Genomic DNA, 25,594 nt, shown 5'->3' on the forward strand with positions numbered 1-25,594 from the left:
CTATCAAATATTAAATTACTTAAAGTTTGTTATTAAATATTGTATTGGCACCTCTGATTTAGCATGTTTTGTCTGGCAATGCACATAGGATTATTTACTTTATTTTTGGGGTGTGTGTGTGTCTGTCACTAGTTAACACTTTCCTCAGTTGGAAAATAAAAGCGCTAAGGTTTGAAATAAGCTCTTTTCTGTTGTAACCCTTAAGTTAAGACAACAGTAAGTAAACGTGAGATTTTCTTGTTTTTTAAACAATGATTGGAATTGTTACCTAGCTTTTTTTCCTGATTCTATTTCTTTCAGTAGAGTATTAAAAGTTAACTAGATTCACTGAATAAAGAAGTATTTCTGAGTAGAAATTAAAACTAAAAAGTATTGTTATTTCATTCATACATAGTATTAGTAAGTAAATATCACTGATTTTCTTTTCCAGTGTGTGGGAGTCACCAGTGACTCAGGAGGAGATGATGAAAGGTAAATATTTCTGTTTTGAATTCTAGCTTCTAGTGTCACAGTGAAGTCTTAACAACATGATGGGTCCACCTACATGTTGAGTATTGAATTGCTCTTACATTCACATTTGCTAAAATATATTGTGTTTTCGCATTATGAAATGTATATGTATATTTCACAGATGGCTTTCAGAAAAGTGTTTTCTAATCAACCATGAACAATGTACCGCACACACACGTACACACTGACATTTTGACCTATCGCTGTACATGATGTAAACATACCGCTGACGTCAAGACGTGCTGTACAACCTTTACAGAGCAAAATGAATGAGAGGGTGGGTTTTATTTCATCATATCAGTAAGTCCCAGGCATCAAACAGTCACTTATCACAATAAGTATCGCATACAAAGGTGCACACACACGCACACACAGCTTTCAACGCAGCAATTGTGCTGGAATGTAAACCCAAACTGGGGGAAAAAAGGTTTTCCTGGAACAAATGGAAAACAAGCCGAGCAATAAGCTCTAAATCAAGAGTGCCTTTGGACCACTGGCTGATTGATGCGGGCTAAATAGTTTTTGTTTACCTGGGTATTGAATAAGTATGAGGTCGTGGCGCAGGGCGTTACCATGGGAGCAGACACACTACCCAGGGTTCGCATCACAGAGGCCTGCAGCTCTCTGTCGTCACAAAGTGGAGCTCTCTGCTTTTGATTTTGATTTTTTTCCTCATGCATCCGCGCATGTGTTGGTCCGGGGCTAATTGACTTCACTGGGGCTTGCGCCCCCGATTATTCATTTAACTGGAATGTCATCCATTAAAGTTGTGGGACCTCTCAACGTCCAATCGGCTGTTGAGGCGGCTGAGTGCAGACAGGATATTATGACCGGACCACTTTCACAGGAACAGGAAGCATTTTAACCTAAGCGACAGCGGCAGTTTTTGTAACTTCCAGAACATTTCCCCAAACAGTATTGTATGTAAATGCAAGATTTATTTTGATACGCTTGCTTTCTCTACCCAGTGGTGAAACATGGATGTATGGATCCATTTAATGTGGTGACAGCTCTTCTTTTGTAGTTTTTTTTTATCAGACAATGTTTGGCTTTTTCTATTGTTTTGACCTTTTAATCAAGACAAGCTAAAAAGGAAATAAACACTTTTGGCTATGTTTTACCTGTTATAGATTACATCTTCATGTCAAAATCTGTGATAAGGTAAAGTCTGCTGTTGAAAAACAAGTGATACAGAAATTTCCATGGAGCATTTTCGCTTTTTTTATGCAACGCTCGTCAATGTGTGCCATTACACATTGTGCGTGTGTGTGTGTGTCCCTGCACAGCTTTTGCACCGTTGCGGCAAAATGCATTTCCTCGGATTGTCTCGTCACGCAGCGGGAGCGGGAAGCAGGAAGTCCTTGTCTTTTTTGCGAACGCAGCCCAATGCACAGACGCGCGTGTCCGTGGCTGTGCGAGTTTTCCTGCCTCCTTTGAGGCGTCACTTCCTTCGTCTGTTTGTCTTCTCACAGACGGGCGTCTAAACTTTGCGCCCCGGCGCCTCGCGGGGGATAAGCTCAGGGCTCGAGGTTTGCCCCCCTCCTCATTGACGAGTTGATCCGGCTCGCATGTTTTCAAGCCCTCTACATAGCCAAATATTAGATATGTGAATGAAAATGGGATAGATGACAGGAATGAGTAAAATGTAACACTTTGCAAGGTCATTACACATGTGACTGGAGCTGTGGGAGTTTCCAGGTCCCCCCCCCCCCCCCCCCCGCCCCCAGCCATGCTCCCCTCTTTCTCCCTGGAAGTCACCCCTGACAGAGGCCCCCGTTTGTTCAATTCACATTTGTTCTTTGTCAAAAAGGAAATGAACGATGGGATGAAGGACAAGCTGTGTGTGAGAGCGTTGCGTAACAGCAGCCCTTTGATGTGTGCACACAAGAGCCTGACACAAAGTCCGAGGCGCGCTCAAAGAACACATGCTGCGGACTGTCAAAAAGTGGCTGTTATTGCATCAAGGCTGCCTAGTGTCACGTACCACACGTGGTGTTACACATGAGGCCGACACTCCAAACGTCCCACTGGGGAACCGGGGCTGTAATCACCTGTCCCCCTAGGATCCTCTGACCACCTCTGAGGTCACGCAAGTATGTGTTTGTTTTTATTCTCGGAGGCAAGAGGCGGACACATACTAAGACTAATGGATCTTCTTAATCACGAGACGAATGCGCGGAGAAACTCGGCAGCAGTCTGCTAAGTAAGTGGGAGTCTCTGAAAAGAATTTGGAATGTTTAACAAATGTTTCCTGCACTTTCCTTTTGTGTGTTTTTACATTCCAGACATACGGTGATGAGGGTCATTTGTCTTATGCGGTCATTTTGTGTGAGTGTGCAAATGAGCCTGGGCGGAGCACATAGGATGTGAAACAAAGGGATTAGGTGCGAAAGACAAGAAAGAAAAGAGTGAGGCTAATTAAAAGTGAGGGTGGAGTGAAGTTAGGGAGAAGAAAAAAACAGGAAAATAAATGTATTATGTTTTTGGTATGAAAGTAGAGGAGTAGAATAGAAAAAAAGTGGGAAAAAATAGGGAGGCCTGAGGGAGCAGAGAAGAGGCTTTGGTGGGGAAAGCAAGAGAGGGACACTGACATTTTGAAAAACCTCACACTTAATGGTGTTTGATATTCACAGCAATTACCATTCCTCTGCTCCGTGCGTTCCCAATCGTACCCTATCTTATATCCTCGCCACATTCCCCAAATATTCAGCTGGCCCACTGCTTCTCCCGACTGCCCGCGGAACAAGATTTTAAATGCTCACTTTCGAAAAACAAAGAAAAAGTTGCGTAAAGCGCCTCCATGCCCAGTCAAATATTTAATTCCCCTTATTAACTCCCAGCAAAAACGTTCTTCAAATTCACGAGAAATGCCTTTGAGGTGCCGAGGCGATCCCTAAACGGAGTTGCTGCAGTGTACGCAAGATCGTTGGCCTTATGCTGATAAAACAGAAGAAGAAGGGGGAAAAAAGGAAGACGGAACACGAGGGTCGACTGGGCCAAGCTTTTTTCGTGCTCCGCTGTGTAAAAAAAAATCCACTGGCTCCGGTCTTATAGAAAACATCCACTTTTCTTTTTCTCATGACAATTCTTCACCAAAGGAGCGTTTGAGTGCCAGCGTTTGAGTACTCGCAGGCCTTCTCAATGCACTGGTACTGTGTTCCTGACCTCAGCTGCAGCCTGCCGGGAGCCCGTGTTTGTGTGTCTGCAAGCCCTTCACAGCCCACAGCATCTTCTCATGTCTGCCTGTGGCGTTTGTGTACTTGTGTGTGTGTTGTGACGTAATATTAGGCTTTTAGGGTTTAATGATGCGGAGGAGGAGGAGACTTTAGATCAACATGCCCCCTAAGACTCCGGAGGTCTCGGCGGCCCGGTAGCTGTCCGATCAGCCGTGTCGTCAATCACTGTCCAGTCAGATCCACACAAAAGCACGCTCGCATTTTCCTGCACTGCGCCAACGGCCGCTCGCTGCGTCGGGGCTTAGTGAGGGCTATTCAACAGTCGACGGCCATTGAACGTTTTGCGTATGCAGACACAAACAATAACAGGGATCCATCAACCAGGTGCAGACGGTGCAAGTGGCTCTGCATCGCTGCAGTGTTGAATGGTGCTTACTTTGGTCCCGGACCACGGGTTCATTCTCGGCGGATGGCGGAGCGTGTGAGCCAACTTTTCTTGTTTCTGACGTCATGTGACCTTCGCCTGGCGTGTCCCTCGATGCCCCCCGGTGCTCGTAGAAGATGCTAGCCCACCAAAAAGACGAAAAATGACGGAAAGTTCTGAGATACCGGTTTGATCATTTTTCTTATAAACAAAACAAAGGAATTTGACAGCAGGCTACGGTCAAAATGGCATTTTAGCTTACTATGTGGCTGTGCTATTCACTGTTTTCTCTTGCCAAAACTCAAGAAATCGCTGTGGAAGGAAAACATTTAGCTTTGTTTGTCTTTGAAAGAAATGTCCTGTGGATTTCTGCATTCAATAACAATGGAAACACATTTCATGAATAAATAATTACACACCATTTATAGCAAAGTGTTTCCCGATGTAGCTGGGTCCTTTTTATCGGTCCTATTTTCTCTGCCAGTCAAAGCACACCTAACTCGCATTACCTTGTTTTGTTACATGTTTGTGTAAGATTGTCTGCACAGCTTGATGGAAACATGATTATTATCTTTTTAACCAGCCTTTTTAAACATCTCTGCAGTGGAAAGCTGCAGCTTTTGTGTTGTTGATCATTTCTGGATGAAAAAATGACCAAATATATTTATTTTACCTAGAAGAATTGCACAATAGAGCTCTCTCTGTCTCTCTCTCTGTGTTTAAACGGGCCCAGTTGAAGCCATAGCTGTGGATTCCCGTACAAATGGGAAATGACGGATGAAAGAGTTGGGGTTGCTGCTGTTGGAGAACTCTTGGGCAGATTGTCAACAGTTCAACATGTCTTCTCCCTGAGACATTGACTATTTGGAGAAGTGGCAGCTGTGTATTTGGGTAAGGATGAGAAAATTCGTTTATGCCAAAATAGAGGAGGGAAAGTGAAAGTGAGAAAACAAACAGTCAATTCGGTTGCAAACTTCAGTTGCGCAATGATCACAAATAGGAAATAAATGTTCCCTCTTCGTTCAAGGACAATCATCTTTTTCGCTTGCTTCTCTTTCCTTTGTTCCTTTTTTCTAAATAATCAAAGAAGGTATATTTTCCTCCGCCTCCTCTCCTGGGATCTTAGATAAATATTTTTTTGTCCCTGAGCTGCTGTCCCACTGTATCACATGCTTCCATGCAAGTGGCCACACACATGTGTCCACTTGCATGGAAACGTTCTTCCCCTACAAGGTTTGATTGATACGTCCTTAAGACGTTCGGAGTGAAGTGATTGACGGAACATTTTAATAAGCTACTAGTGGAATTATAGAAGCGTGGTGCGACAAACTATCAATACAAGAATCCCGTTTTCCCGGGACAGATACATTTATGATGATGAACATTTCTACCCAATTTCTCCATTGCAAAAACACCCATCAGTTAACACGCAAACCTTTTTTAAGCTGTCATTTCAAGGTACAAATAAGCACAGAAAGATAAAGAAAACTGGCAAGGAAACACTTGTAGAGCGCAGAATTTAAAAAGCTTTGTCAGGTAGAATATTAAATCATCCATATCAAAGCTATAGGTCTTGGAAACGGTGTCAATACAGGATGAGCAGAAAAGAAGATGTTCTGGGTGGCTCAGGTTGAGTTTTTACAGAACTGTAGACAAATTTCGAGGCATCTAGCAATGGAGGCAAGTAAGGCAGCCTTCAGGTAAAGAAGAAACGTGAGCGGTCCTCTACAGAATCAGTCGACTGCAGGTGTGCTCTCTGGGAACTACTGAGAGTCCGTACTCTTAACATGGAAACACATTCTCTTTCTTACTCCCAGGCACAGTAGTAGTTTCAAACTGAATTGACATTACTGCAGTAATAAGTTATGTATTACTCTCTGTGGACAGCTTTGTCATGAAACTAGACAACGTCGAAGCAAAAGCACTCCCCTCGTAGTCATGAACCACTTAAAAGCGGCCAAAATCAAGGCTGATGCATATGTTTACTTAATCAGAAAAACACTGCATTCTTCTGTCTCTCTTTGCACTCGTCTATTCACGTGCCAAAACCTATTCATCACAGTCTTTCAGGTTTCTTTCTTCCATTGTGAACTATGGCAAAAATGTGTCCGTGTGTTCCCTTTTTAGGGAACTGGAAAGAATGCTCCAATCATTCTCTTTCTTTCATTCCCACCACCAGGATAAGCAGTGACGAGATGCGTGTCTAGACCTCTCGTGCAGAGATAGTAGTCTAAATAAAAGCGGGGGAGATGTGTTGGACGAGATGAGGCGGAAAGGTATGGTGCTGAGTGCTGAATTGCTCTGTTGGGAAAAGGGAAAAGGGCAGTTAGTGAGTTGTTGGCATCGTTGAGAGAACCAGGGGGGATCCTTGGACAATATAATAAAACCCCCCCGGTCATTCATCTCTTTGCTTTTTCTCTAGCAACTAATGTTGTTATCCAAACTCCTGTAATGGATGTTTTTGGTTTATCATCAGGGACCCGAATCGGTATCCGAGTCTGATTTTTTTTTTTTTTAAAGCACAGAAGAGAACGTAAAAAGTTGAGACAGGATTATTGCGTCTGACTTCTGTTTATTTATTTTGTTTTGGAGATGGAGACGGGTTTGGGAAAAAGGGAGCATTGTGTGTATTTGTTTTTTTTTTTTACTGCCAGGTCAAATGCAGGGTAAGGGGGTCAGATGTATTTGAACAGCCCGAGGCGGTCCTCAAGGCGAACACGAGAGACCTTTTGAGCAGTGTGCAAACGGCACCCAACGGTGATCTTTTATCGCTGCATCCTCCGCAGTAATGTCTAGACCTGCAGCCGTCACTCAGGGACGCAGAAAGCACGCAGAGGAGGGGGAGATGCAACTGTGAAGGCAAAAAAGGAAACTGGCCTCCCACAACTGCAAAGTTCCATGTTTTTACGACGTGTTGAACTTAAGGATGCAATGTTCATCTTTCTGCTGGTATACTGTACGAACTGTAGCTGCCCCCCCCCCCGCCCCCCCTACCTGTGTTACATCAAGTGTAATCCGCCGCTCTACTTCAAGCAAGATGCTGTCGATTGCAACAAATTCCAACCCCGACCCCTGCACTCTCCGATCCAATCTTAACAATTCCGGCGCATATTCAACATTCTTTGTAGCATTCCTCGTGAAAGCTGTCCCCTTTTTGACACAGACGTTGAAGAGAAACCCCCCCCCCCCCTCAAAAAAAAAAAAGAAGAAGCCAAAGAGCGGTCAGACCAAGGTGGGACGGTAAAGAGCAGGATACTCAACGGGAGCGGGGCGTCTGAATGTTAATGGCGTGTTTAAACGGCGGGTTGTACGAGGCCCCTGATGCACAGGCTCAGACGAATAGGCCACGGACCTCACATATAAAGTACAGAAATATGGACATTGTTTCATAATGATCTAATGCCTAGCATGTTCGTTTCTGCCTCTGGGCAGGCAGGTATTTGCCAAAAAAAAAGAGTTTAACAGCTTATATTGGCTACAAGGGCCCATAAAGGGTGGCCCGAGGTGCATAATACATCCTGAGTGGACACACCTGGCTGCGTGCATGCCGGCGTGTGCTGGTGTAATGCGGTTAACGTGCTTTTCTTCTTTGAGCTGCTGCTGGTTGGTTGCATGTCAGCTTCGTCTCCGTTTTGGCATTCGTACGTAAAGACCTCTCCCCCCCCTACGCACAAAGCTCCAACGCAGTGATGTACGGAGAACAAACACATCAATAACAAACTCCAAATAAATCCAAATAACTTTGACATTTTAGTGAAATCCAAATAAGCCACATATGACGAATTGTTGTCGGTCTGTATCTTCAAGAGCAACTTGTGTTTCCATTTCTTAGAGGGGAATCAAAGTTCGATTTGATCAGACGTGACCCACCAGTCTCAGAGCGCTCAGCTGCATCCAAACTCTTCCTCTCTCACAGATTCCCTGCTTCTCATGTCGAGGTGGTGATGTGTGTCGGTAAAAGGCGGCTTCCCCCCCCCCCTCGTGAGCTGCGGTTTGTTGAGTTGGTCTTGTGTTGTAAAGACAAGGTGTACACTGCAATGGAATCAGCTCTTGTAATGAAAGACATGTACAGAAAGAGACTCAACAAAGCTGCTCTCAGAGTTTTTTTCCCGTCCAAACGGGTTTTAATCGGTGCTCAAATGATCAGGAGAAGTTGAAATGTCAGTCAAGGGACTCGCACATTGCTATTTTCTGTTAACACCTGAACTAATAATGCGTTACACAACTTTAAATCAGTGACAAGTCCTTCCTCACAAGGTCAGTGAAGGGATTTTCCGTCTGTCTTCCGTAAATGGAAGATTCATAGAGATGTGCTCTGATGACCCACACCCCTCCAAAGAATTTAGACCAAAAATATACTTCCAAGTCAAATTATGATATAAAATGTCCTCTTTAGGAATTTGGTTCCGGTTACACTTTTAATTCCTTTTTTGCAAATTCCAGTTGTGTGACTCTGCCCATGGTGTCTCCTTAAACATCCCCACACACACACACACACACATTCTCTCTTTAACACAATTTGCTTATTTTAATAAACATTTAGACACGTTGGCCTTGATGTGTTTGGTCTGGTCAACGCGTACTCGTTTTCTACCCAGGGGCCTTTCCTCGTGTCCACGGCGTGTGAATTATTCATCTTTCTTTTGGCTTGGCCATGCGCCGCGGATTCTTTGCGTGTGGCTTAACATTAACTTATACACACGTTTCTGTGTTCGTGTGTGGTCCACCCAAAGCGCAACATGTGGCCGTGGTTAAAAGTGGATTATCTCGATTGTTCCAAAATCACGAAATGTCTTCGCCCTCTTGCTCTTTATTCTGCTTATCACCTCCGCAGAAAAAAAAAAGTCTAATGGCATAGTTTGAATTCTTGCTGCGCGAAGCCTCTCTTTCCGTATTCCACGGATCTGAATGGTGTGGGCCGGGCAGGTCTGCAATTCCCGACTGGGAGATCAGAGGCTTTTATTAATCAGGGTGTGCCCTCTGCAAGGTGTGCGCAGGAAGGGGCCTTAAGAGGCCATTTTTCTACTGACCTAGTGATCCTTGCACACAAAGACAAAATCATTTCCACTTTAATAATTATACCCCAGAGATGTAAAATCCTTCCCTTTCAAACCATAAACAAAAGCATGCCGTCTTTTCCCAGTTGTGGATCTTTTACTGCAACTGGACTTTCTGGGTTCAATGCCATGCCGCCGGGGGACCCGAAACAACACCCTGCCATGCAAAGAGACAACCTTCTCTTTTCTACATAGGGTTGAAGGAACCTCAGAGAGACGTAAACCGGTCATCCAGATCTCCTACAGTATGACACATAAATTCATGGTCAACGTCAAATTCAACGTCTCCCTCCACCTTACCAAGGAAGCCTTTAGTTTTTAGAAGTTTTTTCTGCCCTTTTCCCTGATGGCTTAACAGTGTTTTTCTTCATGTGACACTATGGACTTACAGTAGGATTTTGTTCAGGCCTAAGCACTGGCCCACCCCAAAAAATAAAGTGCATGAGATTAGCATATGTAATCTGCATGAGGGCGAAAATGTTACATAATGGCGATACAACATATTTTTGGTCTTAAGGCCTTTCGCCGGCCAAAATACTCTCCACTACAGCGCAGGAAACACACTGTAATGCTATGTGTTTTTAGATGATTCTTTCTCCTTCATTATTTCTGCTCAGATGCAGTTCATTTGAGTTAAGTGATTCCAGAAGCATGGTCGCTTTGAGATGTATATTTGAAAGGCTTGATCTGGAATTAGCGAATAATGCCACAGTGTGCTGTCACTTTTCAGGTTAACACGCTGACAAACGCATGTTAAACTGTGAGCGTGCATCCTTTGAAACCATTAAAAATTGTTTTTGGAAACTAAAGCTTGGGACGGAGCGAGGTGGCATGGACAGAAAAAAAAAGTGTTTGTGAATTGGTAAAATGGGATAAGAAGTAGTTCTTTAGTCGGTTAGTGGCCTCCCAGTGCAACATAAAGACACAAGAACAACAATTTAACAACCTCTCCTGCTTCAAACATGTTTGACTGAATAGAAATGCTTCCTGTATTGTCTTAGCAATTTAGTGAGGAGGGCATGTGAGTTTTTAGAAAGCTCTCTTTGCAGCGCTTGCCAAGCCATTCATTTAGACTTGGACCAGCTCGGGCCATGTGTCCCTGCAGGTCAAATACAATCAACACAGTTATGATGCCGGGAGCAAAATGAATCACCAAGTTTTCCACAAAGGAAACCTTTTCATTCAGACAAGTCATGAGGTAAATGTCAAAAGGTTTCTGGCTGGGTATTTTGGGAACGAGCAGGCTCTTAACCTTTTTGGGGGAAAATGATGAGGGTAGCAACTGCACACTTTGTTGGCTTGTTATTTTGAAAAACAGTAACATTACGGGCAAGTGGCTTAAGCACAGGCTCATAAGTGGCGTTCTGCAAACGTCCCTTGTGATCACTCTTGACCTGCTTGAGGGCTTCGTCATGTGTTGGTTTTTCGGCCTCCAGAGTAGCGTAGGAGCAGGAGTGCTGAGTCGCGGCTTGGTGTTGGCGGAAACCCGTTAAAAAAAGCGCTCACCTGTGATACCTAGGGCCCAGAGCCAGCACTTTGTCTCAATCACAACCAGCTGTTCACATGTGTGAAAGCACACACTTACCCACGAACCTTTGTTAAAATAAAAGGGTGTAGCTGGTTTTTGAAAGCCCTGATGTATGGTTCCCTTCTGCTTTTGCTCAAGATCGGCGCTGGTCCTGAAGCACCTGTAGCTCCACTTGGCTGGAGAGAAAAACGACTTCTTCTAACTTGGTTTTTTATGTGTTAAATGTAAAAAAAGAAAAAACATGATTAAACAGTCTGGAACAGTGCTGAGATGAAACGGTGTATACATGCAGATATTCTAGACTATTCATCTTTGGATGGGTGAGATTGATAACACTGCATTTATGATTGAGAACCGCACACGTTTTCCCTGAACTCCTCTCATGGTCGTCTTCAAACAAACTTCCATCAACCTTCACGGAATGAAAGACCACAACCGGGGTTGTGCAATCATTTTTTGGAACGCAAGACATAGCAACATCTCCTCTATTCTTCAGTCCGGTCAACACATGGCAAACAAACCAACGCTAAACTTCCGAAAACGGTGTAGAATAGGCAGCAGCCCACCCCACCCCCCAAAAATGATACTCCTTAACGCACAACTTCCAAATTAAAGCAGTAGAAAGATTTGTATTAAGAACAAAACGTTTATGTGACTTCTGTCTTCGTCGTTTTAAACTCCATCGGGTGAAATGTTTCTTTTGACATTTTTCCAGATTTTTGCCAGTTCCCTTTGAAAACTCTGCGAATGACGTATACAGTGAACAGTAACCCCATTATTTGAGGACGGTTTCAAAAGCAAGTCGTACAAATGAATGCTGAGCAGATATTTGAAAAAAGCCCCTGACAAAAGGCCCAAGAGAAACCCAGACAGAGCGTCTCAGAGAAATGATGGTGACAGGCAGTCAGTCATTCCACACACACACACACACACACACACACACACACACACACACACCGCTTTCAACAAGTTACACTCTAGCTTACTCAATAATGACCTTGAAAAAGTTGTCTCGTTATCCGCAAAGCAAACGGGCACAAAAAAGTCCTACATGTATTTTACGGGCTGCTATGAGATCCACACGCCACGGGAGATTTAGGAGGGAGCACAGGACTACACGTGTAACCCTGTGACTTTTTGATTGTGGTAATTACGTGTGCATGGCTCTTGTTAAGGCTCCTGACCGATTATGGTTTCCGGCTGAGTACACAGATCCAAATATTTTTTTCCTTTTTATTTAAGGAAGGGAGGGAGGGGGGGGGGGGCATTAAATGCCGCCTTTGAGGCCCCGCTGCAGATGGTCCAATGATCGCCACGCCCAGGACCCCACACTGGCATGTTTCTCCCTCGTCCCTCTTGCACTTTCTCTGTATTTCTCTGTCATTTCTCCTGCCAACCAGTAAAGCCTCGCTCCCTGAAAACCATAAACAGTGTTATAACAAAAGACACTGGCATGCCTTTTGCGCTCCTTTCAAAGGGGACTTTTCTGGCACTGGAGACAATACAGAGACGGGGGCTTACGTCTCGTTCGATATTCTCAGACACATTCTCCGAAGGGGCGGGATATTCGCATGGCATTTCAAACCACCACCACCACAAACTTAAGACACATGGTGAACAAAGGCGAAAGACAAGAGTGACGGACCATTACGGGGGGAATAATAGAACACTCAAATCTGCGATCTCCATAACTTTATACCTGCGATGGCCTTGAGAGTGAATGTTCCCAGGGTTCTCGACGAGTGCTGCGATCCGGCGCTGCTGTTCCCAGGAGGTTGCGTGCTCCAAACTTTCTAATGAGACAACCTCCCAGACTAGACATTGTGGGCTCTGGCCCAAGCCTGCAACCCATGCTGTTCCCACCACAAAGAAACAAGCCAAGTTATTCACTGATTCCTCTCTTGACATCCCTGGCCAAAGTGTCTCCAATCCCATCCTCCTGCTGCCACCACGCCTTAGTTTCTCTCTACCACTTCTTTCCCTCTTCTTAAACGTGGCCCACGCTTTTGTTATGACTCAGAGAACGCTGTTGGAAAGGATCAGGCCATGAATCCTGCCCTGGCAACACTGAATCACACCTTCAAAATGGGACGGGAGAGCCGCTGTGCTCAGCATGTTCGGCGGGAGGGAGGACATAGCATTGGACAAGGGTAGCCAGCTGTGAAGGAGCTGGTCCATCTCTGCAAACAGCACCTATACTGGTTATTACATTACATGTCAATTAGCTGGCGCTTTTATCCAAAGCGACTTGCATTGCTTTATAACCCCTGCATTACATTTCTGCCTGGGGATCAATTAGGTGTCTTGCTCAGGGACACGTCGACATGGCACATGGAGCAGCCGGGATTCGAACCACCAACCTTGCGGCTCCCAGCGCCGACCTCCTGCGCTTTCACAGGAACGCAGACAGGAGGACTTTGAATTACAACGGGATTGAAGAAGCAGGGGCGATTGACTGATTGAAAGTTGACTATTCTGACCCAGTGAAATTATTTGACTTTTGAGTTATTTTACCCGCACTATAAAGTAATGTTGCACGGTGTAGCGGTACGAGAGCCCTTACGTTGAAAACAGTACGATTTTGAATATTTTTAGTACCAGTACTTAATTAAAAAAGCACGCAACCATTTTACGCCTTTTTTTTGGTCTCAAAAAGAGGAAATGTCCGGATAAAAGAGGACTGCTTTATCTTCTGTTGCACTTGCTTGATGTTTGACTGTTAGGAAGGTTGTTGTCATGCCAACCAACACAGCTACAGGGCTGCCAGCTCTCACGGTTTCCCCATGTGAAAACATCCAAAAGCCTGTGACAGCAAATAAGTTACTGAATAGTCCAGCTGTGATCATGAGGTCAGAATGCACACAAAATTGTACCAAATAATACACACTAGATGCAATTTTCATTGTCGTTTTTCAATAAAGGGGAGAAATTGCCCTTTAATTATGTGTCCATCTCTAATGTACCCAACCCACATAGCTTTATTTTTTTCCCACCTCAAACACACAGCTGTAAAATGATGTAATTCATACATATGGAAATAACTATGTAGTCATATAGTCGGATACGGACAATAGGCCTACATAGCCGTGTGTAACCAATGCTATGATTTTACCATGTAGTTTTCATTCAAATCTTTCTGTGGGCTAATACTAACATGAATGACATTTGTTAAGTGTTCATAAAGCTGGGCAGGAACAAGCTGCTAAAAAGGGAACCTTACAGATGTTTTATTTATTACTATCATAGATAAATATAGTATCGGTATCAGTATATTATTTGTGGTATCGTATCGAAAGTATTGGGTATCGTAATATTTTGGCAGGTATAGTATGGAAGTCATAATTTTGGTATCGTGACTACCCTACTAGAACGTGTGTCTTCATTTCATTGAAGCATTTGGGGCACCTTTCTCCTATCGCAACACACACCAACACAAATGTTGCATTCTTTCCTTCCTCCGCTTTGTGATCCTCTTAAATTTGGGAGACAGGGGTCAGTAGCAGTTTCTTTACCTCTCTTTTCTGCTTTCAAGAATGCCTGCAATGCTTCCCAGGAATCCTGCCTTGTTGACTTTGGTTTGGGATAAAAGGTATGGCCTCCTCTCCTCTCCACACTGATCCGAAAGGTGATTAGACCGGGCCTCAACGTGAGCCCATGCGAGGCCCAGAACACCGGCCCAGACAGATTAGCCCACGTTCCTGTGCGCTCCTGTTATTGAGTGGACCAAGGTGAAGAGATGGATGAGAGGGGAGAAACATCGGAAGAATGTCGGCAGATTGGTGTTGGTAGAGAGTAAAAGTTCACATGCTTGGTTGCCATGGTTGTACTGAAATGTTTTTGGTTTTTTTCTGGAGATGATGGCATTGTGCTTTTTGACTTTTCTTGTAGTAGCGCAGAGGAGTCTGTTGGATTTCAGAAAATCCCATCAAGCTGATTCCTGGTCTCACCATGTCACGATGATGAATCACTTTGCTGTTCAAAACATTTTTTCCAGTACAAAATGAGGCCGGTCGTTCAGAAGGTTATAATCCAAACAACTATATACCTGCAGCAGTTGTTGCACCATTTAGTGTTTTTCTGCTATGTTCTGCTGAACAACTTCATCCAATATCAGACTAAAATCAAAGAGTCTCCATGGAATAGTTTGACATTTGAGGGATTGTGCAGAAAGCTGTTGATGAGAAGCGTGATATAACTTCTGCGTGTGTGTGTGTGTGTGTGTGTGTGTGTGTGTGTGAGCTGCAGTTATGAAGAGATTAGCTTAGCATACCGATTTACTCTCTTGCAAATAAAAACAGTTCCGCCTAGCAGATTAAATCTTATTAACTACACAGTTACTAGGTGTAACTTCCCGAACAAACATTCAGGCCCAGTATTTCTCCTTCATTAAAATCTATCTATGCTCAACTCCGCTATACGCCTCCTTCTTCTAGCTCTGTGGCCAAAGCAAAAACATTATCTTCCGATTTAACTTTTGGCGAGACAGACAAATAACTATTATATCACCAGCATTGATGCAACAACATGAACCATTGTATTGTTTTTTCTCTGAAGAACATCCGTTTATTTTCAAAAAAGCATTTTTTCGGTGTCCTCGCCGCTTCAGTAATCCTTCCCTCCCTGCATTGCGGTTTCTCCTCACCACTCTCTCCAAAAACTGCCATTAGTGTTTAGTAATATTTCCTAATGCACCATTCTCTGGTGAAAATGGTGATTGGCTTGCGATAATATGTTGCGTTTGGTCTAGATATCCTTACACGCAACACGAGCAGGAGAGATTCAAGGGCACCTTTGTTTCCCTCAACCAGGTTCTTTGGGGGGTTCAAAGAAGGAGATGTGATGGTGCCCTTTTAAAGTTGCATTTCAAAATGTGTTTGCGGATCCTGCAAGTACATTGAAGCCAACAAACTCCACCAGCCACCAATGAGTTGCCAGACCATTCGAAAAAGGCAACATCTAAAAATGAGCCCAGGCCAGATTTTTCCTCCTATCGTAGGATTTTACTTCCCAGAAGTCAGGAGAGGGATCGTGAAGGGGGGTGGGGGGGGGAACCCATTGCTCCTACTTGGCGCTGCGTTGTGCTCATGGACGAGGCACTGGGACAACGGCAACTCTCCACCGGCTCGTTGCTCATTGCCTCGGGTCCAAGTTGACGAATCGGGGGCCAAGTGCAGTGGTGGGGAAACAGGAGGAGGAAACGGAGGCAGGGACGTTCGTCGGACCACTATGTTGAGCCAGAAAGACCGATGGAGACAGAGGAAAACATGGCGAGGAATGTTTTACTCTTCTGGAAAGAGATTTAAAAAAAAAAATCCTCCATCCTAGCATAACATTAAAAGGTTTGAAAGATTATGGATTGGAGAATGGTTCATTACTAAAGCCGCACTTTAGGTCACCGTGGAACGCTCTGCCGAAGAAGTATCTAATAATGAAAAAACTATGCTGCTCTCATGAGAAGAACAACCAACCTGACCATCGCTACATGAATAAAACAATTAAAAGAAACCATAAATTGTACCTGGCTGTACAGCGCTTACTCCTCTACATGTCTGTGATTTGAGCCTATTTCGCCCCTCAAGTCCTGACCTTCATTTAGAAATCTTTCCCTTTGTTTATCTTTATTTAAAGTGATTTTTGACAACTTTGTGGTAAATGAAACAAAGCCCTGAGATATCATCACAGTCCTCTTTTTTGCTGATTACACCTCCGGCAGACGCAGAGTTGGACCATTCATTCGAATTTGTGCTGCTGTAGTTGTCGTTCCTGCATATTTGGTATTGGTCATTCTAAACAGGGTTTATCAAACACGTTCTCATCCCAACTTCGTCACACTGGCGCTTTGGTGTCACTGTGTGATAGTCATTGTGCTCACATGGTCTAATGTTGCGTCTCCACCGATGGATTTTTTGGTTCAGTGCGTTTACAGCGATATATTCATTCATTTACTTCCCCTGATGTAATGCATTGCAGGCAGTCAGACGACTTTGATTCATCAATCTTGAACCACAGCCTTTTGAACAAGGTATCACAACCCTGCTGTTGAGATTAAATATCAGGGGAAATGTTACAGAAACTGCAAAACAAAACAAAACAACAGCCTTTCTATGCACTTCATTTCCCAGAAATCAGTGTGTCCTTTAAAAAAAAAAAGAAACACTTTTTTTCAGCCACTGGTGTTATAAGATCAGATGAGCCAGATGCATAATGATTTACACCCTCATGTTACACAGGAAAGGAAAAGATGGGATGCTCTCGGTCGCCCCGCCCCCCTCTTAATAGCTCCTCAGGGGGGGGGGGGGGGGGGTGGGAGAAGAAAAAGAGGAAGGAGGAAGAGGGAGCTCAGAGAGGGTGAGGGTGCCACGGGATGTGATTAGGCCGGACCTCCCATTTATGATTTCTGTATTACAGGCGCTTGGTGCCAGACATTCCCTCCATGGAAGGAATGTCTTCCTAACCAGTTCCATGTGAATGGTTCAAGAGGGAACCACAGCCCGCTGGTTAGGTTGAGGGGCTCAGACTTTTTAAAACACACCGAGGGAGAAATGTGAGGATGGAGGGCCAGAGAATGGAGGGACCGTAATGGACCAAAGGTCAGAGGTGGTGTACACCACGTGAACATACATCCTTCTTTATACATTCCACCACGCTGTCCACTGTGCTCTGGACATGATTCTAAATGGGGATGGGGATATGAATTAAGTTGGTCGATGTAGACTAATATCTTTTCCAGGCTTGCATGACTTAAGCTTTAAAAGGCAAAAGGCGGGGGAAAATGCCCAGAAAAGAAAGCAAAAGGTGTTTTTATAAAACGCTTTTTAAAGATGAAATCGTCTCCAGCATCTATATATAATTCAGTCGGAAAGGTCATGCGGTGATTTTCATAATGCCGTGGCGCCCTCTATCACATTGACATCCATGTAGACACCAAAACATACTCAGACACTAAACAACATGACGAAAGCCCCGCACTGTGCCTGTGTTTTCACAGACATTTTCTTGGAGAATTCTACACAATTGGACTGTAATTGCAAGACTAACAAAACATTAAAATGCTTCTCAAAACGTTTGTGCGCTCCAATTCACATTCGGGCCTCGCTTCCCGAGAGAAGTCGGCCTGGAGAGAACACAAGTGATTTGCATTTTACGGCTTTAAGAGAAGCATCGTGTTGAACGTGAACGTCTGTTTGTCCTGGAATATTAACTCGGAGTGGATTACTCGCCTGGGGATTTTGGCCACGTGTAGCACAAAAGATAACCGTGTTTGTTTTGTTTTTTTGTGGGGGGGGGGGGTATCGGCTGTAGTCTCTCAGCATGATGCGCAAGGAGAGGAAGCTTGATATTCCATGCATTTCAGCAGCCCCACACAAATGACAGAGGTCAGGACCTTGTCCCATTCGAGCCGCTGGCCTTAGCTCCAACAATAACGTTTATTTGTCAGAAGCTAGTCAAAGCAGGACATCGACGAGAGAAAGTTTAGGTGTCCTCCTCCTGTCCAAGCGAATGTCTCTCGACACATAAATACCCAGGGGTTGTGCAAACGGACCCTGGCGTGCAGGGAGACAGGCTGTTGCCCCCCCCCAACCTGCAGGGCTAGGAAGCTGTAATCGATGCAGGCGCTAATTGGATGAGTGCTGGCGGTGTAACGGTTAAGAAAAGCAAACAGTTATTGCGGGACGTAAACTTTGACAGCTCGGAAACCAGAGTCAGGCCTCCGCCAGCACTGAGAGGGGCCGATAATTCAGATAGACACCCAGGGAATACAATGGTTTGCATTGAATGGGTCATTTAAAACGGAAAGACTTTGCATCTCATGTCATTTTCGTTGTTGAAAAAACACCTATGACATAAATAGACTACAAAAAACGGTATGGAAACCATACAAAAAAACATTCAATTAAATGGCAGCTTTGTCATCTTTAATAATGACTTGTTAACACGTATGTCAGTATGTTAGTCAATCACTTAACTCAACAATAGCTACAGCTCCGCTGTCTTTTGAGGCAGAAACGGGCCAAAAAGCAGAAAATCCGAAGGAGGCTGGAGAAGCAGGAAGGCGGAGAACCACCAACACTCGAGGCTTCAGTTGTCACTTTCTCCTGGTAGGTGTGTGTCAGAGTTACTGCTCGCCCCACTCCTCTAACTGGTCTGCTGGCAAAGGCTTCGCTGCCCCCGTTGACAGCCTCATTATTTGCACTTCATTTTGACGTCTTGTTATGCGTAATGTACACACACATATTTCCATCCTCACGGCGCCCTGTCTTCTCGGTTTCACAGGAATAAGTCATCGTAATGAATTTTGTATGAAAAAGAGCAGTATTTCCCAAAGGGCGTGTCGTGGATTCAACAGTCACTCGGTTAGAAGTGCTTCGTGACTAATTCACTCTACTTTGAACAAGGTCATATTGTTCCCTTTTCGTACTCCCAGAATGATCAAAGGTGAATATGATTGCTTTCGACAGTTAATATTTCTCAACGTCTCAAAGAGAGACATCTTTGTCTCGCGTATTGTCCTTTCAGAACTTTGAAACTCACGATGTGGTACCCACACACACCGGCGCCGAGACGTCTCTCGTTTCCTCGTCTTCGGGGGGGGGGGGAACGCGTGGAAACAGCTGTTTAGGGAGGAGGTTTCCTGTGAGCATCGAGGTCAGGGCACGTTCACAAAGCTAGACCGGGGAAGCCAGGTGTGGGACAAGCTGCACCTACACTTTTTGCATTGAGCAGGACGCGATCGCAGACAGCGCTGCTGACAGCTTCACGCGGCGGGTCACACCTCTCAATCACGCTATGACTAACAAAAGACACGCACACCTTGTTCGCCAAAGGCTGCTCGCTCACAAGCCCGCTGGTCTCCATTAAGAAGGATTCAGTTGTACTTTTTAATTGATTTGAATAAAGTAGAATTTTGCCAAATTCATATTTGAAGCAGCAGAATCCACAATCCTATAATGTGGAGGTATTTATATTCATCAGATTCATTTATTTTTATTTCTCAGGCCCACATTAAAGGCCTCTTGCATGGACCATCACTGCTCAGCAGATTTCCAAAAGAAAAAGAAAAAAAGAGTAGATCAGTAGAAAGGAGTGTGTCCTATTGTTCGCAAAACTCTGCTAGCTTAAATTAGCCAAGTGCAATTAATTACAATTTTTCTCAATGACAGAATACTGAGGTCACAATGAATGACCAAATATTTCTGTTTAACCAATTTGGTCATGTCATTAACAGCATGATTAAATTCATATCTCGTATGGCGCCATGGCCACAATCACTGTCTCAAAAAATCGAGATAGCGGGATTGATACACAGCAATTATATGAAATCTGTTTTTCAATGCCGAGAATGAAGATCATTAAGATCTGACCTGGAATTAAAAGGTCCCAAAACACATTGAGAGGCTTTGCTGCTGTGGGCTTCCATCCAGTGGATGTAAACAATTAAACCTTCTGTGCTGCGCAGTCATTCTCGAGTGTTAATGAACTCACGGAGCCCTGGTGCCAGCTCTTCGTATCCCATCTGGGTGGAGTATCTCGGAGGCTGCGCTGAGATATCTAAACTCCGGCAGTTTACTTTATTTATTCAGACCTGGTTGTTTGGGTTTGGGGATTCTGTTGCTCCTGCTGTGAAGGAAATCGCTCCCTTGCCCGCTGGTTCTGAAAAGCGGAAAATGTCTTTTGAAAACTAACAGAAAGCAAACCTAAACTCATTCTAATTCTCCTATATTTGGGAAAGATGGTCGTTCCCATTGCCCAGTCGGGCCTGGCTAGGAGTGTTATTAGCTGGGGCGAGCTTATCAGTTTCAGGGGGTGTTGTTTTAACTCTCTACGTCCAGAGGATTGGCAGGATATTAGTTTGGGAGATAAACTGTGTATTTCTCTTTTGAACCTCGAAGATTGTAGATAAAAGACACACATATCACCTCGTAATCTGGAAGCAATGCAATTTAACCCGGGTGTTGAATCTCATCTGCCTGCTCCTACCCAGTGTCCCATGACCTTGACCTTCACACAGTACGTCGATGCGTTTCACACTGCAAGGAAAGTTCTACTGGCTGAGATACAGCAGCGCTGTTGCACCCTCGAAAAACAATTACCAGCCAATAATCTTCACATTCTTTTCAGCCCACCACAAGCTCAGCTGATTAGGATATCCACTGGGACGCAAGGCTAGCCTCGAGCCCGCTCACACACACACACACACACACACACACACACACACACATGCGCGCTGTATTCACTGTACAGCACAGTAGGTGCTCTCGCTGTCTCTTTGCTTACTGACCAACCCTCTTTTCTTTCTCACACACCTGACATTTGATTCCAGACTGATGATTAATGACCGTCGAAGTCCTTCAGCAGAGACCACCCAGGGTCAAAATAACCTGCCACGGATACAGGAGCAGCAAAATGGCCGTCCGTCACCACTCTACACTCAATGCATGCCACAGAGCGTTTTCACAAAAAGATGCACTAATTACTGTGTAGACACTCGTGTCTTCATCAACCACTTGTGCACGTGTGTGAAGAAAACGTAAGGAATCACTGTTTGAACACCTTTTCAAAATGCACGTCCTCTTTTTCTTCTCTGCAACTCTTCATCGTCTTCTTCATTTTCTTCCTTGGTCTCCTCTTCCCCCGTTACAGCAGACATAAGACTTACCCAGGCTGTCCTCTAATATCGCCCAAAGGCATTTTCCCAGGGTGGAAACACTGGCATCCCTTTCTCTCTCTCTCTCTCTCTCTCTGCTGTCCCGCCCCTCCCCTTCGTCAGTGTCAAATGATCACCCACAGGGATACAGGGCTCGACAGACAATGTGCCTCGAGTCGGCCTGCGGCGGAGACGTGCCAGAAATATCTTCTGCTCCCATCAATCCATCAATCCGTCCATCCCACTCCCCTCCCTCTCCCCTCTCCCCTCTCGTGCCCCTCCCATCACGCCACCCACCACACTCTCCACCCCTGTGCCAGCCGTGGGTGGTGGCAGAGCCCCAAGCTCATCTCGGAGGAATTTCCCTGTTGAGATTGACATCAATTTCACAGGCCTCAAGTTTGATCCGCCCCCCCCGTCTTACCGTTCCTTTCTCCTCGCACGTCTTTTAAGTGTTTCTCCCTTTTTCCTCGCTTTCTTCACTTTCTCCCGCACCACCTTTTCTTCTTCTTTTTTTTTTTTTGTTGCTCTACTTAACCGGCCGGCGTAGGCACAGCCCGGTGAATGCCAGGCATTCCTTTGTAAGGTTAGAACAGACAAAGGTGGACCACATCACCTGAGAGGAAACGACCCCAAGGGGAAAAAGAGGCCGTTGGCGAAGAAAAGAGGGAGTACAAAAGCAGAGGAGAAAACCCAATGATGGGAGAGAGGGACACCTGTCCTCTGCTGTCCTTGCGTGAAACCTTCAACGCTGACCTTTGTTACATGATCTGGATGCCTTGTTTGAATAAAAGGGGGCTTTAAGCGAAGGAAGGACGGTGCAAACCTTTCATCTAGTGTTGAAATGGGACGTTTAATTAGATTAAACACAGTCAAAGCCATATTGGTTTAAGCAGTCAACTGAATAACCAAACTACAACCCTCAGAGAGACTGGACAAAATCACATTGCAACCAGAAAGCCCCGAAAAACACAAACAATTCCACCTTTGAACACCCTCGGACCCTCGGCACGACCCACTCGATGAACTCACCCCACCTAAACACACCGCCTTTGAGTAGAACAGACCCCCATACGTTAACACACAGTGGGGTTTATGTCTGGGGGCGGGGGGGGGCGCTGGGTGTGGTGCAGGGTGGAGTGTACCTGTGACGCCAAACCGACCCTTCACGGCTTATTTTTGGGAGCTTTTGACCAACACAACAAGGGCAAAGCGGGCCCGTGTGATGCAACGCAACGGTTTTCCAGTCACTTAGACTGTTTGTTTTTACTCATTCTAACGGAACGGAGTCGAAGGGGAAAAGCCGAGTGAAAATAGAGCAACTTGTGACGACCAGGTGTTTTTTCCCTCAACTGGGGAATGTTTCACCTTGTAAAAGCAAGCGCGTGGGAGGGGACTTGTGTACCGGGCCGGAGTGACTGTTTCGGGGATTTTCTTAAGGGGTGTGTGTGTGTGTGTGTGTGTGTGTGTGTGTCAAACCCAAATGTACAAGTGAGAATGAATGTTGTGTGTGTGTGAGTATCGGATGCTGCTTGAGTGGAGCTGTCGCACAGCCCTGACAGGAAGTGGCTGTCCTGTGTGCGTGAGTTTTCCAAAACCCACGATTATTTTTCTCCCATTTGAGCAACAAAAAATGCAAATAACACAAAAGATGTGTCAGGGTGTGATCAACGACGCGGCGGTCACGCGCAAACACACACCTGGGTGGGGGGGGGGGGTGAATGAATGGCAGGCCCTTACTACTACCACACAGGGATCCTATTGATGACATCATGGCTGGGCATCTGGTCACTCCACCCTTTCCATGTTTCAGAGAGCCATTCAGTCAACTTCAAGCTGCACCATGGCTCCCTTTCACAGACATGACGCCGATTGCTTACTTTCTAGTGATTATACAGTTTAGCCCGGCTCCACTCGCGAACAGCGTGCTTTTCTGATAGCGCGGTCAACAACGGGCCAGTTCATTCACTTCCATCGGGGCAGAACAGCCGTCAGTGGATGGAGAGAGTACAGTCATGCACGTTGAATCACTATTGATGGAAATTGTACGTATCATACGCCACCTGTGTCGTAAATGTGAGTGTAATAATGGCTGGTCCCATTTGATAATAAATACATGATCTAAATATGCCTTTGTTGAGACGTTGCCTGTAGTTCTCATGCAAGGAAAGACCGAGTTCCCCGTTGCTTGGGTGGTGGTGGTTGGAAAAATGACAGTCTGGGAAGGCTTATTACTCTTCATGAGTAAAACATGAATGAGAAAAGTGCAGCAGGAAGGGCAGCTTTTGGGAAATAGATGAAGTTTAAGCTGTGATTTGAGTAATGAATGAGAGGATGCGGCTAAGATTACTTTTAGTAAATCAGTACCAACTGGCACGAGATTATTTTGAATAAACCCCCCAAAACAGCCTTTTTTCTAATTCTCTCTCTCTCTCGCTGCTTTCGCTCTATCGTTTCAAGATCCACTTGGAATCCCAATCTCGATCTGATCTCTAAATCAGCCATTGGCTTAGTCCCAGTGGGTCTTTCAGGGAAAGGCTGGGCCAGCTTTCCAATCGAAAAGCACGGAGGCAGCTTTCTTTCCAAGGTCCACTACCAAAGCAAAGGGCCACGCGAACTCCGTGCCAATTAAACACTGAATGCTAAAAACCTCCACTGGTCTTTCCAGCCTTCTGATGGGAGTCACCTGGAGAACGATAAGGAACCCCTACAGGTTGTTAGCTAACGTCCAAACCACGATTTCCAACCATCCATGTTGATGAGAGTTTGTGCATTTTTTTTTTTTTTCTCTCCTGCAAATGCTTGGCAGGATTTAAATGTAAGGTCTATTTGATGCTTGTAATACATCTTGTAGCAATGAATGGACGGGCTGTAATAGCGAAATGTGAACCGACGTAATTCAATGTTTTGGTGATTAACCCCAAGAGAGTGCTATCATGTAACGATTGTACAGAAACAGCAGCGGGTTTTAGGCAACGACACAATGCCCCTTTGTGTATTACACTTATCCAGTGTTATGTCTTGCATAGAGATTATTGCAGCTACGGGGCAAATAACGAGAAACGTTCTTTTTGGGGGATTTCAGGATTATAATCTCCGTCGTGTTTAACCCCGATATCTACATGTTTGATCTGATGAATGTATTTCTGTACGTTTCTTTTTTTATGAAAGGTATGTTTTGAAATAAGAGGGGAGTTAAGGGAGGGGTGGTGGGGAAGAGACGCCTCTGGAATCCTCTGTTCTCCCGTCTCGTTTGCGTTCTCCTCCCTCCACCTCACCACTAACCCCCCCCCCCCCCCCCAGCCCTCTCCGCGCGGGCCGACACCCCACCCCATCCTGCCCCCCTCCCCTCCCCTCCCCTCGTCAACGCGGCCCGCCACAGACACTTGTTTTTTTGTACGAAAGGGGTTCAACCCAAATGAACAATCCTGTCTGTATTTCCCAAAATAAGCCAGTGGGAGAGGGATCGCAAAGTAAGCCAGGCAGATTGGAGCAGCGAGGTGCGCGGGCCCCTGGGTATAAGTTCTGGGAGCGCTGCTTGGACCCCACAGCCTTCAGCTCAATATACGTTGGCTGCCCCGGCTGCCTGACTGGAGTCTCACTCCACTGTTGCTCTCGCTCTCGCTCTCCCTCTCCCGTCCCGCTCCCTCGCTCCTTCCCTCCTACTTTCCACCCTGGACAAGGGGGGAGTCGCACGCACTGGGAAGGTGTTCCTCAGACCTGTGTCTGGACAGCTTGAAGACGGCACGGAGGATTTCTTCCCCTCTTCTCTGATTGCTCTCTCATCCCCCCTCTCAATTAGACCATCTGTGGCGAGTAGCTCGTGGATGGACTGTTTTTTAAAAACTTTTTACTAGAGTTAAATAAAAGTCAAATACACTTTGCTCCACTTGCATTTGAAAAACTCCAATTTTCAAAACTTCCTGGAGTGGTTTTTCTTTACTCCCTGCACCCCCCCCCCCCCGTGTGCAGCATTGGACCGACTCTCTGCCCAGGAGGACACCATTCCTCCCTTTTTGGCTGCATGTTCATTGAATATCTGATGCCGTTGCATCCCATGGGAGCCCCGCGTGGCTGAAGCAAGGAGGGAGGTAGAAGAGAGACCCACCTGAAGCTCACACCCTACCGCTGCCCTTACCCGGTGCTCAACGCCCTGAGGAGAGAAAGGTAAGCCCTACCTGCCCTCCTGTTTCTCTGGTGCTCTGTCAGCATCCTCGTGTCCCGTCGTCTCTTCTTTTCACTTTTGCTACATGT

At 45.3% G+C, this 25,594-nt stretch overlaps 1 protein-coding gene across 4 annotated transcripts in view; it reads left to right on the forward strand.

The window, feature by feature from the left end:
• Window positions 1-427: 427 nt before the first annotated feature.
• col8a2 (collagen, type VIII, alpha 2) overlaps window positions 428-25,594 on the forward strand; it is a 58,585-nt gene continuing 33,418 nt past the window's right edge. The window contains exon 1 of one of the 4 annotated variants that reach the window (XM_062558698.1): window positions 428-471. The gene's annotated coding sequence lies outside the window, so the exon portion shown is untranslated. The other 3 variants (XM_037474422.2, XM_037474423.2, XM_037474420.2) reach the window with 3 other exon arrangements.

The sequence above is a fragment of the Pungitius pungitius genome, chromosome 17 (assembly GCF_949316345.1).
Source record: "Pungitius pungitius chromosome 17, fPunPun2.1, whole genome shotgun sequence".
In the NCBI taxonomy this organism is placed as follows: Eukaryota; Metazoa; Chordata; class Actinopteri; order Perciformes; family Gasterosteidae; genus Pungitius; species Pungitius pungitius.